This window comes from Carica papaya, chromosome 9 (assembly GCF_054855325.1).
Source record: "Carica papaya isolate Zhongbai chromosome 9, ASM5485532v1, whole genome shotgun sequence".
In the NCBI taxonomy this organism is placed as follows: Eukaryota; Viridiplantae; Streptophyta; class Magnoliopsida; order Brassicales; family Caricaceae; genus Carica; species Carica papaya.
In genome coordinates, this window is record NC_142317.1 from 34,862,042 (window position 1) to 34,873,914 (window position 11,873).

Here is an 11,873-nt window from a genome sequence, read left to right on the forward strand (position 1 = left end):
TAATTAGAAAAACAAACCATAAATTAGTACGAAAAAAATATTCAAATTGGAAGCTTCTCCTGGATGTATGTAATCCATTTTGATTAGTTCGAGAAAAATATTCAAATTGGAAGCTTCTCCTGGATGTATGTAATCCATTTTGATATTCTTACTTTTCTTTCTTATATTTTTTAGATATTTTTGTGTCTTTTTTCATCATCTGTGTCTTATCAATATAGAAAAAAAATATAAATAGACAAAAAAATGGGTTAAGGAACATCTCGGCACTGTGAAGGTGGATTCAAAGATCCATATTGGAGGTTTCTAGTGATAGCTCAAGGCATTAGGACCCCATGGCTTATGGCTAAAAATTACAAATGGTAGCAATTATGAAGGATGGTAAGGCTCCCTATCTTTAAAGAGCGTAAGGCATGTGAGACTCTAAAGTCATTTTGATGGATACAAGGCTTTGGAGCTATGTGGTTCTAAATTTACCTTAATAGAAGGGAATGAGGTTGGGAGTTGTGAAGTTAAATAAAATTTAGGTAATACTTAGTGGTTTGAGGCCTCCAAAGTTCCGTCTGCTTAAGTGTTGCCAAGGGTAAGTTTTTACTATAATTTACTTCTCGATAAGTTGACAAAAACATAAGATCGAGTAAGCAAAGTTCTACTTACGCAAGGTTTATAGAATATCATTAGCATTGATTTACTTCGTCATGATAGATTCAAGTAAATTTCTGATTTAACTTTATAATTTTTAAGATTTACACGAGATCTTACATTTCCGATTTAAGTTTTTTATCATATTTAATTCTTCCTACATGAACTAGACTGAAATAAACTAGTCCTTTGGTCCCTAGGTTTTAAGACCAAAAGGGTCAATTTAGTCCAGTTTTTCGGTCTTTTCACACCCCTTACTTGACCCTAAAATAACTAAGGTTATCTTTTTTAAGTTCTTAGAGTACTATAAGCACAAATATATCAAACTTTCTATGAAAGTTAGTCATAGAAACATTAAAATATTATGATAATAAACTAAAATGTTAAAAAAAAAATCTTTAACAAAGTAAAAATTTCTATCTAATTTGTTATATTTTCTTTTGAAAGTAATTTTTATTATTTGAGTAAAACTAATATTTTATGAACTATACCATCCTCAAATACAGGACAATTTATTGTATCGATTTCTAAAATTTGACACTTATTATAATTTAATTCTTAATATTTTTTCGTTAAAATTGGCTCATTGACGTTTTCAATTTATTTCAAATGTCTAATTTGATACAGAAACTAACATAATTTATATCACGCTAGGCGTTTTAAGTAAATAAAAGATATTAGCGACCAAATCGTAACCAAAAACAATAGAGACCAAATTGTAACACGTTTTAAATTTCAAATATTAATTTAATAATTCACTTTTAAACATTATTAAACTAATATAATTATTAACTTATAAATATCCAATTTTTAAGATAGGTCAAAATCAAATAGCTATTTCTTGTCTTTCTTCATTCAATTGACTAAACCCACTAGGTTTTTTTTTTCTTTCTTTCTAAATTTGTAAATGAATATGAATATACACACTAAATGTTGGTCAATATTTTTGAAAAACTTAGGTTTATGGTTCTTCCATTTTGATTTGAATTCAACTTCCATTTATTTTCAAGTCAACTATGAACTTTGTCTACACATTAGCAAACATTAGTCTAAATTTCTTTGTTGGTTTTTTCTTTTTCGAATTTTCCTTCTTTAGAAATTTTATAAAATTATGCTTTATGTGATTTAATTTCCATTCAATTTTTTTCATTTTTAATTACGTTTTTACTCTTAATATCATAACATTATTTATTAACACATTTTAATTTTGTAATAATTGAAATTCGACGTGCACATTTGAATTCTTTTTTAAGTACATAAAGTTTAGATTGATTTTTTTAACTCTTAATAGTTGTCCTAACTAAGAGAATTTAATTGCTACAAAATATTTATTTTTCTTAGAGAGGTAACAGGTTTGCTGATACTTTATCAAACTTGATCACTGCAGTCTTATGAACACAATGCACTAGTGAGTTAAATTATCAATTCAATTGAATCAAATATTATACACCAATCACCACGGTGTATAAAATATTCACAAAGTAGCAAAATCAACATCCATAATAAAGTTTGGACATCTGAATTTGAAGTAGAATACGAATGTCCTGACCAATAAACCACTATGTTCTTGGTATCATAATAACTTGTAAATGCAACAAAGTAAATGATCATCAAGTACATTAGTACTATTTTAAAAAAGTAAAATAACTTTCATGTAATCAGTGTGGATTGAATAAAAATTAGATAGAATAGAACCGATAATATATCAACTCTCCATCAGAGATTCAGAATTGATTTAGACCTTGTATGTCCAAACTTTCATATATCTCTTACTTTTTTATTGCCAAGAATTTTGTCTACGACTAAACTATTGTTTGGTCTAGCCAAATCCGATTTATTTGGTCTAGTTTGACTCATTTTTCAATTCAAAATTGTAAATACTCCTATATAAACATATAATTTTAAGCTAGTTTTTCAAATAGTAGTAAAGTAATAACGAGTAGAAGAATAGAAAGTACAAGTAAATGAAAAGAGATAAAGGGAATAGACAAAAGATGTTTGCGGATAAGGACTTCATAGGCACCAAAACCACAATGCTTGTCTAGTTCACACACAAAAGAGTCTTTTAGTATGTATTTAATATTTAATATTTAATAATAAATATTCTTATTTTGATATAAATATTTATTAATTTTCTTATTATTTATTAATTAATTAAGTGAATTATGTATGCTTCATGTCAATCTTATGCTATAAATTGCCAAACCCAATTTTTTTTTTTAATTTTTGGATTTAATTTTTATGGAGGATTAGTAAAAACAAAATCTTATTTAATATGTTAATTAATTGTTTTTATAGAGGTTTTTTTTTTTTTTTTTTTTTTTTACATAAACTCATTGAATGCTTTTATTTGTATAATTTTAAAAATATAATTATATATTTATAATTATATTAAATGTTGGGATATTAATTCCCATTATATATTCATAATTATTTTAAACATTTATCAATTAGATTACAAATTATAAGTATCCAACCAAAAGAATCCTTTAAAAAAATTAATTGTAGTAGGGATTAGAATTTTTGTAACTATTTGAAGATTATTAATTTGAATTTTATAAAAAAAAAATACAAATATTTCTACATGATATGTGACTTATAATAATATATATAAATTTTATAATATTTAAATATTTTTAATTAAATTAGATGTATTGGTTATAAAAAGACTATTTTTAATTATAAAAAAAAAAAAAATCACCCATATCGAAATAAGTGCCTTAGTGCTCAAAAGTACTTAAGACCCATTTGAAGAAGTAATTATAATATACATATATATATATATATATACATATACATTGATCACATGATGGGAAGAAGTTCAAAGAAAATTGTGAAAGAAAATCAAAGAGACATCACCTACCCTCCCGCATAATGTGTATGAAAAGAAGAAAAAGAACAAAAGGTGATTTGTTAATCTCCACAAAAATGGTCGTGTATTTTAATTATTCACTCAAGAGTCTCGGAAGTGGTCAGCATCATCCATGAAAGTAAATAGATATACCCAAATAATTGTGATTCAACCACTACCCATGATTTTGTACTTTTTTTCAATGACTGTGCAACACGCAGGTTTAGAATTTGTTCCGAGATTAATTTTAAAATTAAAGAAATTATATAAAATTATAATTTTAAAATTTATAAATTTTTATTTAATATGAAATTACGAAAAATAAATAAATAGGTTGATGATGAAATTAAAAATAATTTTAGAAAAAAATGGATGAAATTTTGAGTTCGAAAAGTATTTCTGAAAGAAAAATAATAAACTGGAGGTCATAATGTAATTAAGAAAAATTACGTCGCGTAGGACCGGCCAGTCAGCAGCCCCGACGAATTGGAGCGCGCCGCGCTGCCAATTCGTATGCCTGCGATCGGATGGTCCGGATGCATTTCCGCGCGCGCATGGATGGTCATGACAGAATTCCAAAATTGACCGAAAATATTTTTAACATCGATTTTGGATTTTTAAAGATATTTTTAGATACGTGAAATATGTTTTAATCTCCGTAAAAAATTTAAGAAATCTTGGGACTGGTAGTAGGTGTAGCTGAAAGTTTGGTATTTCGAATACCGATTCGGGTAAGAATCTCTCACCTTATTCCATGTTATAGAATTGAAGCTTAATAATCGGTAATATGGTATTTTGTGTAATTTAAAAAATTTTGAGAATAATTACAGGTTACTAATGGAGCCGAAAATCAGTTAGTCATTTATTATATTATCCTGTTTAACTGATTGTTGAATTTACATTTTTAAAAATATGATGATATTTTAGAATGGTTAATTGATTCAATTGTACTTACTTGATATATATATTGTTTGTCTTGCGTGATTACGGTTGATTGTGAATTTGGTAATTAATATACAAACAGAAAATTGATTGGTCATGTGAATTAATGAATGATAGTCTCACTTAATATCCTGAGAGATGGTGAACGGATCAGGTACATAGAGAATCCTACCGTGAATGTTGCCTCATACCGGACGGGGTATCGATGATTGGTATTTTTAGTGCTCATACCGGATGAGTTATTTTTGGAATTGTATTTTTAGGACTCATATCGGACGAGGTATGGGGATGACCAGTTAAAAGATAATGTTGAATATTAGTTCACGCATAGTGGGACATCCCTATGGGTTCCCAAGGATATCAATATATACATAAAAAGAAAAAGTTATTGTCCTTACTCACTTGAATATGAGAGTAGAATATTATTTTAATTATTGTTTTTATAGGTCGATTTTATAAATGTCGTAACGGTAAATACATGCAATAAATTATTTTCCTTATGATAAATGAATTTGCTTAAATTAAGAGATTCATTGGTTGTTTTTATGATTTTTACCAACATTCAGTTTTTGTATCGGTGAGTAGTGTGATATTTTTACTGGGTTAATATAGCTCACATTTTCATTAACTATTTCAGATCAAGAGAATCAAGATTCAGATCTCAATCAACAAGAGTGTTGTGAATAGTTTACCACCCAGATTTTTTCAAAAGCTAGTGAAGGTCGTCCTAAGATGTTCAGTTGTTTACTTTTCATTTATTTCTTTGATTTTCGTTTGTTTTTTTAGAAGAGATATTTTCGTAATTCTATTGAGTATTTTAAACTATTGTGTAAGGAATGTAAATCTTAATTCTATTATTCTGCTTCCGCATTCAATTCATGTCTTTATTTCTTTTTAAGTTTCGGGTCTCTACACACTAAGTAAATAAACTACAAAAACCTAATCAAATCAATCAATTCCAATAACAATGTATATATAAATACATATATCAATATAGACAAGTAGAGAATTTGATTTTAGTATAAAATACAATTTGGTAACTTGGAGTTTCTTCATATTTAGATTTTAGTTCTTTATAGGGTAACAATTAGTTTTCAATTTCAAGATTTATTCCAAATATTGATTTCAATTAGTTTTGGGTGGTCTAGAATAAGTGGCTTATGTGTTGAACTTTTAAAAAACTTGAAGAGTTGGTGTGTCTAAAATAATAATTTCATATTATTCTATTAATAGTTAAATCATCAATATTTATTAAAAATAAATTATTATATTTTTTAACTATAAAGAGAGACAAAAATTTTAAAAAAATAACTAAGAGCTCATCAAACACATCATGAACTAAGAAACTCCCGTGACATCGTTCGTGATAAACTGTTGGAGATCATCTGACACATGAGCATGCAGATGAAGATCAAGCTGCAACGAGAAGTCAAAATTTTACCAATCAGTCAGCACATTTATTTCCTTCGCGATATGCATGGTGAATTTTGACATGTCAGTCCTTAAATAACAAGTGTTTAATATCACAGACGAGAACAACATGAACATTAATACAATAATCATATTTAATAAACAATTGCACAGACAAAGAAAAATTATTTCTGGTATGTATTTTAAAAAATAAATAATTATATTCAATATAAAATTATAAATTCGAATCAGATTACAAATATATCATGTGTAAATATATGTATTCTTTAAATAAAAATAAAATATAAGATCTCAATTCTCAATTACTAGAAGGATCATAAGGTAGTTCATATTTTTTTATCAATGAAGTTGACTAAGTAGTTCACTCAAATATGAACAAACTCACCCACAATCAATACAAATAGATTCCCACTATCCAAGTAAGACCTCACTTAATGATGCTTCCATCATGTCTTGCACTTGTGAAATTTAATTAAACCCCAATTCTTTTCTTGGCTTCCATTCAAAATCAATACATGTGGACCATATATGCACACAATATATATATATATATACACACACACACACACACACACACACACACACACACACACACATACTTGATGGTTGTACGAATTAACCCAAAATTCAAAACATATTTAAAAATTAATTTGTAACTATAATTAATTTGTTAGTGCATGTATCTATAATATTTTAATTATTTTTTTTAGTATATATTAATTTAAGAATAAATTAATTCACCTTAGACGAGTGGAATATATCTCTTTTTCAGAGATTCGAGTCTTGGGAGCCATGTGAGAATACAAAAAATGAAGAACAAGTTTTTCAAATGAATTAAACTAATGGCGGAAAGTGTATTGTATAAAAAATAATAGTTGATCACATGTTGTTCATATTATATAGAGAATTTAGCAAATGATCAAAGCTCTTTTGATGTTCAAATTTGATTTATTTATCTATTGTATTGTAATTTTCTTTTTTTACGTTATTAAAATTTGATTTATGATATTTTGTTTCGTGAATTTGGATAGCGATTCGAGTCAAAGCTCTTCCCTTTCTTCAATATTTGAGCGTGAATTAAACGAATAAAGGGACGAAATAAAGACAAAGAGCGAGAGATTCGAAGAATGGTTCATAGAAAAGAAATGAAAAAAAAAAATCACATATATTATACATATGGATTCAAAAAAACCTCGTGGATAAGAACTAAAAACGAGATATCGAAATAGTTCTGTCATTAATCGTTTCATTATTTTGGTGCGAGAAACTTATCATGAGTCCACTAATTTCTACTATTTTTGTTATTGCTGTTGGGTTCGCCGTTGGTTTTGCTTCTATTAGACTTGGAGTTGGTGAAGGTACTGTTGCGAGCTAAGCTATCAAAGGTATCGCGAGACAACCTGAGGCAGAAGGAAATATACGAGGTACTTTCACGTTTTTTTTTTTATAATTTCAAACACTATTTTTTAAATTTTTAATAAAAAAATTATAATGTTACGTTATATTTAGATTAGTTTAAAAAATAAATTTAATTAATTAATTAAACTAATTAAGAGTATCAAAAAATTGTTGTTTAGATAAGAATTATGAATCAAATTAAATATTGAAGTCCAAGTAAACAGGTTTTCTGCTTTACATTAGATCATTATTTAACAACAAAGTTTCCAATATATATATATATATATGTGTGTGTGTGTGTCTGTGTGTTTTTTCCATGATCATGGACACACTGGTAGGCTTTGTTCGTCGTTGAAAAAGTTGGCAGGATCAACAGCAGTCTTAACATGGACAAGTCTCTTGAAATTATTCTTGAAATACTTGGATCCCCAAACACTTGCTTCTTCATAACTTGTTTTCCCATCAAATCTATTCTTACCAAGATCAAGATCTCTGTAATTTAGGTATGTAGCTCTTGGATTTTTCGAAACATAATTTTCCATGTAATCATATAACCTTCTCATCCAGTTAATATTTTTTTCTGTCTCTTCTTCATAATCCCAATAATTCAAATACTGGATTCCATATATGTTTCCTATTCGGTGAGGGAAAGGAAGTTCTGATTCAGAAATCTCACTCATTCTTCCTCCATAAGGTGTCAAGATCAAGAAAGCTGTCTTCCCTTCAAGAACCATTTTGTATAAACCTTCCAACCCGGTTTCCGAAATGGGTTCTTTTACGTAGTCTGATTTACCTTTAAAGAATTGTAGTGATGTAGTGCGGTTAAGCAATATATCTAATGAGTGATTAGACTCGAAGCCAGCGAAATAAAGGACTGATTGGATCCAATTCATCTGTTTGCAATCGGATTCTGATAAACCCAGTTCGGGGAGTTTATCTTGTATCAGAACAAGAAGCTCTTTAGTCCCACCAAGAAACAAAGAATCAAAAGAAATCATGACGGTTTTTTCGCCTCCTGAATCGACTGTCTCGATGACTGCATGAAGGAAAAGTTCTTTAGGAAGTTTATGAGCAATGATCTGCCATTTTTGGAGAAGCTTTGTTACTCCTTGTTCAAGTGTTTTTCCTATCTTGAAAACAGTAACATTGTTTGGAACTGGAACCAATCTGATTTTCCAGGAAAAAATTACACCAAAACTTGACCCCCCACCTCCTCTAATAGCCCAAAAAAGATCTTCCCCCATTGATTTTCTGTCAAGAATTCTTCCATTCACATCAACTATCTTAGCATCCATAACATTATCAGCTGCTAGACCATATTTCCTGAAAATTGTACCGAACCCACCTCCACTAAGATGTCCTCCAACACCAACTGTAGGACAACTCCCAGCTGGGAATCCATAAACTTTACTTTTCATGGCAATATGATAATATAATTCACCTAGCGTTGCACCAGATTCAACCCATGCACTCTCATTTTCTATATCAACATTAATGGACCTCAGATTAGCAAGATCAAAGAGTACAAAGGGATGCTTACTAAAATCAGGATCGGATGAGTAAGATAGGCCCTCGTAGTCGTGTCCTCCACTTCGGATTCTTACTTGCAGGCCATGTTTTTTGGAGCAAACAACACCGGCCTGGATATGGGATTGGTGAAATGGAGTGAGTATGAGCCGTGGTTGTCGCGTCGAGTTGTCGAAGAATCTGAGGTTTCTGATGGAAGATTTCAGGACAGACGAATAATCAGAAGTGTTCTTCGCCAGGATGATCTTAGAAATCTGATTAGGGTTTTGCAAATGAGAAGCAAAACATTGCACAAATTTGTCAGAAGATGCTGATGCTGCAATTACAGAGTTTAGAGAGAAAACAAGGAAGAACAACAATGAAACCATTTTCATCATGTGTACAACTGCCATGACTCTTACTTATGCTGGTATTTACACACACACACATATATATATATATATATATGCATGTACATAAGCAAGCAATAGGTGGAACTTTTCCTTCCCCTATTACGTGACCATTTAAACTAAAATGATTTACATATATAGTAGTTAGCGTGGTATCATTACTTGTAGATATAACTTCAAGTTAGCATTGTAATTTATATATTATATTATATTATATTATATTAGATGGAAAAACCAATGAACAAAGTGAAGAAGACTCTAACATGGGGGTCGGAATATGCACGACATCATTTTTATATTTTGAATTCATCTAAAAATATTAGAGATCGAACTGCATCAAATTTTAAAAGTCAATATGATCAATCTATTTATATATTTATATAATTTAAGTGTTAGTAAAACTAATCAATCCCTAATAATTAATTAATCAAGTATCATATTAGATTTATTAAATACGAAGACTTAATCAGTTCCGTATCATATCATATTTGACTAACTCGAATATAGGAATTGTTTGATTAGAGATTATGATAGATAGAGATGAAGATATCACATTAAATTTGGACACCCTTTTTAATCTCGAAAAAAAAAAAATGTTTCACACATCTACTTAATTCTTTATAAAGTAATTTACTTTATAAAATTAGTTTAACACATGAATGCAATTAATTATTTCCTAAAATTAATTAAATACATGCATTTAAATTAATTATTTCCGATATTTATTCCAAAAAAATCTAATTTTTACATGTATGTAATAAATTAATTTTTTCTAAAAAAATCCTCAAGAAAATCATTTCGAAAATTAACTTATTAATACATGTATTTGTATACAAAGTTAAATTAATTTAATAAACATCATACAAATTCACTATTTATAAAATTATTTTGATATATACATGTATGTCATAAATATGCATATGGTAATTTTCTCTCTAGACATGTGCCATACATTAGGTAAGATTGTAGTGTTAGGTTTTGATGCCAGCCACTTGATAAGGCTATGTGGTCCATGAGAAAAGCCAAAAGCTTGAGACTTTAGGTTTTTAATGCCCTTCCATTTGACTTGATGTAAAGAACTTTTTTATTCTTGCTCTACGATCTTGTGTTTTTTGTTGATTTATTAAGCTTTTTTGCCGCTCTTGGGTAAAAAATTTACGGAATTGTAGTTAAAAATAGCATGTAGAAATAGATATTAGGATAGATGACTCGTTAACTTACTTAGAATAGAGTGAATGAATAAAAGTTCATAATTAACAGGATATGGTACGAGCGTATGTAGAAAATTATAAACCTAAAATGAAAATGAAACAAATGTGAGTTTAATCATTTACTTGTTTTGTACCCGCTCTGCCTCGCCCCGTTATATATATATGGTGGAATAGAAAATAATAGTGTCATAATAGGAGAAGAGCGTACTTTCTTAACCTGAACATAAATTTCGTAAAAAGACTTGTGTGATTATAAGTAGACTATGTGAACGAACAATGCACCTCATTTCTATCTCTCCTATCCATATATCCTATTTCATGGCGTAACTTCTAGAGGGTTATTCTAAGTTGAACAGATGCTTTATTAAAAAATGATGGTTAGACAAAAGTTTAAAGAATCAAAATGGCCAGTTATTAATGGAATTCCTTGTCGGCTCTCTGTAAAATACTCGTTTGGATGAGGGCTTCCAAACACATCGTAAGCTAAACCCGTGCTGACGAATAACCAACCCGCAATGAATAGGGTATAAAAGTAAAATAGCTCTTACAAGAATGAGAAGTGTTACATCAATAGATAATAGAGTTAATAGAATTGTCAGTTTTGAGAATTGATATTGAAATGATACGATGAAGAAGCATATAAAATTTCATTGTCAAAGTTAATACTCAAAGATTATTTCTTAGCCTCCAAAAGACCAACAATACGGAGAATGTGAGCTTTTACTTGATGAAGTAAATTAGATTCTTAGATCCTTAGTCAAGCAACAATGTTTTAGTTAGCGACGCGACGTAGCTCCTTAATAGTTATGAGTCTCTCATTAGCAACCACATTAAATTCTTTCGTTGTTTCAGAAGACTGATGGATTGTTAGTTTTGTTTTGTATCATTTTTTAATTCTTTTCTTTTTTTATTGTATAAAAAATAATACTAAAACTAATATCCGTACAAAAAATTTCCAAAGAAAGAAGATGGTGCTCACTAAACTTTAAAAAAAAAAAAAAGCAAATGATACTAATCAATCTTACACTTCATAATCATGATAATGAAAACAGTTTTCATTAATATACTTGTAATTACCAAAATGATCATCGATCACGGGTTTATATTAAAAGATTTTGAAGAAAAGCAAATAAAGTTCATTTTCTACTATTACTACTTTGATCCAATATTCGTTTGTTTTACAGATCGAATTGATGTAGACAATTTCTTTATATCGTCCATCATATCATGATATAAGTTTGCATCTTTGAATTAGAGACTCTGAGTACGAATCAGATTGTATGTTTTGTTGTGTTGTATTACTCACTTAACGAAATATATTTATTTCGGCTACGAAAAATTAACAATATAATCATTCACTCTTTGACTCGATCGTAAATACTTATTTTTATAAAAATGTGGATTTTATGTAAGTATCATATAATTAATAAAAAAAAATATGTGAATTTTTATTGAAAAATTAGGAATCTGCATCTTAGAAAAGAA

At 28.7% G+C, this 11,873-nt stretch overlaps 1 pseudogene; it reads right to left on the reverse strand.

Moving 5' to 3' along the window:
* Positions 1-7,447: 7,447 nt before the first annotated feature.
* Positions 7,448-9,266, reverse strand: LOC110818451 (berberine bridge enzyme-like 26 pseudogene; annotated as a pseudogene).
* Between the last annotated feature and the right edge of the window lie 2,607 nt (positions 9,267-11,873).